This window comes from Rana temporaria, chromosome 7, assembly GCF_905171775.1.
Source record: "Rana temporaria chromosome 7, aRanTem1.1, whole genome shotgun sequence".
Lineage (NCBI taxonomy): Eukaryota > Metazoa > Chordata > Amphibia > Anura > Ranidae > Rana > Rana temporaria.
Genome location: NC_053495.1, coordinates 107,615,467 through 107,623,002, shown reverse-complemented (window position 1 = coordinate 107,623,002; position 7,536 = coordinate 107,615,467).

The window sequence follows — 7,536 nt, the reverse complement described above, 5'->3', positions numbered from 1 at the left end:
GAACAGTTTGGGGATGGCCCCTTCCTGTTCCAACATGACTGCACACCAGTGCACAAACAAGGTCCAAAAACACAGAGTCCTGCCCTCATCCTAATAGAACATCTTTGAGATAAATTAGAGCTGAGACTGCGAGTCAGGCGTTCTCATCCAACATCAGTGCCTGACCTCACAAATGTGCTTTTGGAAGAATGGTCAAATATTCCCATAGATTCACTCCTAAACCTTGCAGACAGCCTTCCCAGAAGAGTTGAAGCTGTTATAGCTGCAAAGAGTGGGGCAACTCAATATTGAACCCTACGGACTAAAACTAGAACTAAAACTAGAACGCCAATAAACGTCATGTGCGTGTAAATACTGTTGACAATATAGTGTATATATATATATATATATATATATATATATATATATATATATATATATATATATATATGTATATATATAAGAAATTACACTTTGTTACAATGAAAAGTAGTGAGTGTACAGCTTGTATACCAGTGTACAATTGCTGCCCCCTCAAAATAACTCAACACAAAGACATTAATGTCTAAACCGCTGGCAACAAAAGTGAGTACACCCCTAAATGAAAATGTCCAAATTAGGCCCAATTAGCTATTTTCCCTCCCCGGTGTCATGTGTCTTGTTGGTGTTACAAGGTCTCAGGTGTAAATGGGAAGCAGGTGTGTTAAATTTGGTGTTATCACTCTCACTGATCACTGGAAGTTCAACATGGCACCTCATGGCAAAGAACGTTCTGAGGATCTGAAAAAATTATTTTTGCTCTACATAAAGATGGCCTAGGCTATAAGAAGATTGTCAAGACCCAGAAACTGAGCTGCAGCAAGGTGGCCAAGATCATACAGCAGTTTAACAGGACAAATTCCACTCAGAACAGGCCTCGCTATGGTCGACCAAATAGGTTAAGGTGCAGGTGCTCAGCGTCATATGCAGAGGTTGTCTTTGGGAAATAGACATATGACTGCTGCCAGAATTGCTGCAGAGGTTAAAGGGGTGGCGGGTCAGCTAGACCATATGCCACACATTGCATCAAATGTATCTGCATGGCTGTCATCCCAGAAGGAAGCCTCTTCTAAAGATGATGCACAAGAAAGCCTGCAAACAGTTTGTTGAAGACAAGCAGACTAAGGACATGGATTACTGAAACCATGTCCTGCAGTCTGATGAGACCAAGATAAACTTATTTGGTTTAGATGGTGTCAAGCGTGTGTGTACAAAGGCAACTGTGTCTTGCCTACAGTCAAGCATGGTGGTGGGAGTGTCATGGTCTGGGGCTGGATGAGTGCTGCCAGCACTGGGGAGCTACAGTTCATTGAGGGAATCATGAATGCCAACATGTACTGTGACTTACTGAAGCCGAGCATGATCCCCCTCCTTTCAGAGACTGGGCTTCAGGGCAGTATTCCAACATGATAACGACCACAAACACACCTCCAAGACGACCACTGCCTTGCTAAAGAAGTTGAGGGTAATGGTGATGGACTAGCCAAGCCTGTCTCCAGACCTAAATCCTATTGAGCATATGTGGGGCATCCTCAAATGGAAGGTGGAGGAGCGCAAGGTCTCTAACATCCACCAGCTCTGTGATGTCATCATGGAGGAGTGGAAGAGGACTCTAGTGGCAACCTGTGAAGCTCTGGTGAACTCCATGCCCAAGAAGGTTAAGACAGTGCTGGAAAATAGTGGTGGCCACACAAAATATTTACACTTTGGGCCCAATTTGGACATTTTCACCTCGGGGTGTACTCACTTTTGTTGCCGGCGGTTTAGACATTAATGGCTGTGTGTTGAGTTATTTTGAGGGGACAGCAAATTCATAGAAAAAGTGTAATTTCTTCAGTGTTGTCACATGCAAAGATATAATAAAATATTTACAAAAAATGAGAGAGGTGTACTAAGGCGATATTTCCAAGAAAGACGGCACCAATGTAGACAACGGCACGCAGGCACACTGAGCGTGCCGCTACTAATGGCACCGCTGCGGGGGCTTCGTTCTCTGGTAAGTCATTTATAATGAGCTAGTAAGCTATGCATACTAGCTCATTATGCCTTTGTCTTGCAGGGTTTTTTTGTTTTTTTTTTTAAAGAGAGGGTTTACTTCCTCTTTAATGGAAAAGCTAATGTATAAAATAAAGGTGGTATTACATAGTTTCAAATACTTGACAATTGCTAAAAATGTATATGGTCCACAAACCGCCAAAATAAAGCACCTGGGCCAAATAGCTTACTCCAACATGTCCTATAAGAATTAGGCTCAGTTAACTTGAATCCATTTTGTGTTAGAGACTTTTTCATTTCTACCTTGGTACAAGTTGATTGATGCAAAGCAAATATGGTACCAATATTTAAAAAAAAGATGAAGGTCTTCATCCAGTTACTACCGACCTGTATGTTTTTTTTTTTCTATAGGAAAGTTATCCAAGGGTCTGATAAAGGACAGCAAGAGTTTCTGCTAAAAAATAATATCATGAGTGATAACAAGCGTGAATTCATGACCAAAGTTGTCAAACCTACATTTTGTATGAAAAAGGAAGAAGAAACTTCTAGAAAAGGATGGCTATGAATGTAGTATAACTGAACATTATTGAAAGGGTTGACAATGGGGTTGATTTACTAAAGACAAATCCATTTGGCACTGCAAGTGCACTTGGAAATTTAGATCTGAGGGAAAGATCTGAAATGAGGGGAAGCGCTGCTGATTTTATCATTCAACCATGTACAAGCAACAATGCATGCAGTTGTTTATTTTCCTTGCATGTCCCCCTCAGATCTACAGCAACTGCACTTTCAAGTGCACTCCCATGTGCACTTGTGGTTCAATTGTAGTGCAAAGTGGATTTGCCTTTAGTAAATAACTCCCGTCCAAAAGAAAACGTAAGACTTCAGGGTTGATTTACCAATGGCACATGCACTGGCCCCTTTTGCAATTAGAATTTTTTCCCAGACCTTAGAGAATGTGGTAAAATTTCACATTGCAAAGAATATCCATACATGTGCAAGGAGGAAAACAAGCTTTTTAGTGGCACATGATTAAATGATGGAAGTCAGAAGAGCTTTACCCCATTTAGAAACACTGGATAAAATTCCCTTGCAGAGTCCAACTGCAGTTGCAAAGTGACCAGAGAGTAGTGATTAATGATTCATGTGTGGAGTGCTCTATGGTTGTTAGCAATGTATTCCAAGGTTCAGTGTGTTGAGGCTGTTACTTTTTAACTTGTATAAAAATGATATAGGGTTTGGGATTAAAGGTATTATATCTGGGTTTGCAGGGGAAACAAAGCTTTGTGGTGGGATATAAAATAATTTTGTTAGAGCAGTTTGGATTAGCAGGGAGGAGGGGAGATTGTTATAATATTGGTCCACTTTAATACCTTGTTAACCCTTTATATGGTAGAACATTTCAGAATAAGCAGAGTTTTCTGCAATGTGTTCCTTTTTCAGTTGTCAAGTTTAGCGCATAATAAAAAAATCCCTGTGTTAACCCATAGCTGATGTTTTTTCTATTTAGCCTCAAAGTGGATTTCCAGCATAAACCTATCTAGTCTTACAAATGTCCGATCCACCCTCTTTAGCCCATTCCAGTCTGGTCACATGATCCATCCACCCTGTGTCATCCAGCAGCAACTGCAGGGGAGAGGAGGGAGCACCAGCAATAACTGGGACATGGGAGCCTATGGGTGACATCACCACTCCCAGGCATTACCGGTCCTTGTGAAGTGCACTCTCCTCTCCTTTGCAGCCACCGTGGGATCACATAATGGGATTGGAGCAGGCTGAGACTAGGTAAGTACATACAGTACATCTTTTTTACACACATTAGTCAGCATAGCTGTTAGGATGGGGCAGGCAACTTTTTTTTAAGATTTGTTAACTTAAATTCCACTGTAATGCTCTTATATATGGGTTTTGCCACATTCCAATGCTAGTTTTACAAAGCTTCAGAAACTCTAATGCCGCGTACACACCATCGTTTTCTGCGATGGAAAAAAACGTCATTTTCAAAAACGTCAATTTAATTGACCGTGTGTGGGCAAAAACGTCGTTTTATGTCTTCTAAAAAACGACAGAAAAAAATTGAAGCATGCTTCAATTTTATGTGTCGTTTTTGGCCGACGTCGTTTTCTGTGTTCTAAACATTGACCGTGTGTACGTAAAAACGTCGATTTAAGCCCGCGCATGCTCAGAAGCAAGTTAGGAGACGGCAGCGCTCATTCATGTAAAACGACTGTTCAGAATGGAATCAGCACATTCGTTAAGGTGTTTTTCAGCTTATAGACAAGAAAATAAACCGCATCTTTAACCCCTGCTTTTAACTGCTACCCAGAAATGGACGTTTGTTGCGGCTGATCTTGTTGCATAGTTATGACAAGCTTTTAATTAGTTTCTTTCTTGTTTGATAATGTTTATGTTTGTGTTCTGTTATTTAGTTGTATCTTCCATCTTAAACATTTTAAATATATATATTGGTCCACCTTTTATTTTTTTTAAAAATTTTTCTCACCAATTTGATTAGTAATCTCTATTATTTTTTTATTTAGGAGTGTGTGAAGTGTATGCAACAACCTAATTTTTTAGTTTACTCACCCACAAGCATGTTTTTTTACCTTGTTAATGTTTTCATTATTTTTTTTGTCATGGGTCTGCCCACTCAATACTGATCTCTCAAATCTACAATAAAGAAACATGTTTAAATTTGGCTGAAAATTAAATTTTTATTTTAGTCTTCATAAAAATTTAGAAAAAAAAAAAGTGGCAAACCAAAAACACAACATAATAAAAACAAAGATGCCAGGGTAGGCAGCACTTTAGAGCATGCTTGTTTTTTTCTGAAAACAAGGGTCCCCGAAGCCACAAATACAGCCTGTGAGTCCACATAAAAATTCCATCAGGGGCACCGTATTATTTCTTCGCCCTTTTCTTCCCAGCAGCCTTCCCTGCAGTCTTCCCTGCAGCCTTCCCGGAAGCCCGAGTCCTTGGGGGCTGGGTTCCTGGAGGAGATGAGGTGGCAGGAGCCATAGCAGCCTCATGAGGTGGAGAAGCAGGAGCAGGAGCAGGTGCAGGAGCAGGAGCAGGAGCAGGAGCAGGAGCAGGAGCAGGAGCAGGAGGAGCAGCAAGGACAGGAGGAGCAATCCGCACAATGTGGGTGTCGTCATCGAGCTGCCCCAGGGATGCCATGGTTATGGCTTCGAACATGAGGAGTTCGCAGCGCACACGCTGGCTCTGCTCCAGATTGTACAGCTTGGCTGCAATGAGCGCTGCGAACCCCTCAACTTCACTGGGTGGCTCTCGGATGGCTGCAGTAGCTTGGCGAAGCAGGCCCTGGGTCTCCTCCTCCATCTGTCGCATACTCCTGAGCCGTTTATTGGGATTGCGGAATGGAGGGATCCGGGAGATGGTATCCCGCCGGCGTGCCTCCTGGGTCCCACTGGGGCCTGCCACCTCCTGGCTCCCAGTGGGCTCTGCCACCTCCTGCCTTGCAGTTGGCCCTGGCTCCTCCTGGCTCCCTGTGGGCCCTGTCTCTTCCTGGCTCACTGTGGGCCCTGGCTGTTCCTGGCTCCCTGTGTGCCCTGGCTGTTCCTGGCTTGGGTCTGCCTGTGTATGAAAAAAAGGAACATATGTTATTTGTGTTTGTCATTAATCACACACATTTTTACAATCATGAGTGATGCAAATTGAATGTCAATATATATTACACACAGGGTCGCCATCCTTAATTATGTGGCCCCTTAAACACCTTCAGACATGGTCCCCCTGGAATTATGTGGGTTGTTGCATGCCTAATTTAGTAAATAAGTGGCCTTTTACCCAAAAATTAGGTTAATCAATTTAGTGTCAACTAGATAGTACTCAAAAAGGGTGTCTTCCATCTGGGACCCCTTGCAGGTGTATTGCGTTACTCCCCCCCTACTGGCCTATCTGAAAATGCCACCCACTCCTTCATCAACATTATTAATTTGCCCATTTTGACCCCATCATGTTTTCCCACTACTGACTATTGATCCTATCCCTAAACTTTACGAGATTCACATAGAATTTAGAACAATAGTAACATACATTTACCATTATTACTATACTTGTCATATACTAACTAAATTCAAACAAAAAACACATACCATTCTCCACGGCTCACAATTGGGGTCCTCCAGGAACTCTTCCTCTTCCTCCGAGCTTGTCTGCTCTTGTCTGCAGGGAAGACTGGAGGATTGGCTGCTGGGAAGCTGGGAGCTACCTCTTGGGGGAAGGGTAGACAGGGATGGCCTGGTCTCTATGTGGTCGTCCAGGAACTGCAGCTGACTGTAGTACCACAGGGTTGGTTTGTAGATGGAGTCAGCTGCAGCCCCAGACCTCATTGAGGCCAGGACTTGGACCCGTTGGGCCCTGTAGGTGCCCCTGATGGAATTGATTTTATTTTTCACAGTGGCTGTTGTGGCGTTGGGGACCCTTGTTTTCACAAAAACAAGCATGCTCTGTCTAGCTTTCTCCCTGGCATCTTTGTTTTTATTTAGTGTGCTTTTGGTTTGCCACAGAACTGGATGTTCTTTCCATTTTTGGATGAAGTCTGTGAGGAAGTCCGCATCCTTGAAGGCATCCATTCTTTCTGCACATGAAACAGAAGCCAAAACATAATGTAATTAAAGGCACTAGCTTACTTCCCCTAACTAGCCCACAAACTCATTCCCTATTCACTATAATAAAGTCGGAATTAAAAACTTACGTCTCGTCGTTATTAGGAAAGATCGGGAATTACGACTTCTTCCACAGACTATGCAGGCCGTTTCCAAACACGTCCCATCCCTTTTACACTACGCACGCGTGACGCTCCGCACGACACCCCGCCCCTGACGTTCGGTATCGTCCTTTCCACGCCCCTTCTCTGTCGTTTGGTGAGGGAGAAAAGATGGACAACATGGAGGTGTATTCCAGCTCAAGCCAGGAGGCAGGCCAGGCCCAACCACGCCGCAGATTCCGCTGCAGAGCCTCCAACATGTCATTTAATGAAATGGTGGAGATGGTCACCATATTGAGGAGGGAGGACTATGATGCCAAGCATGGCCCCTACATGCATCCCAATAAAGTAAAAGCACAAATTATGGAGAAGGTCATCCGTAGGCTCCAGCGGAAGTTTGGTAAAACCAGGAGCAGAGAGCACCTGCGCAAAAGGTGGTCGGATTTGAAAAAAAGGGAACCCCACCAACTTTACCGAATTAATAAGGTGATTCGAAGAAGAAGTAAGTTTTTTCCATGTGTATTTAATTATTTTTGTGTGTTCTTTGTGCCCTTTTTTTTTTGTGCCAGGTTGACCATAAAATGAATATTATGAATGTGGACGCATGATGCAGTCGTCGTAGTCGTCGTTCATTCGGTGACTTTCAATAATCCAAGACCATATTAACGAGAAATGGCATCATGCCTAGTTGGCATGTGCAAAGGGGAGTTGAAGCACTGTATCTGATCAAAAATCGTAAATTGAGGAATTGTGGGCGAATGAACGACGACTCCTATGACCAATTAGTCGACACA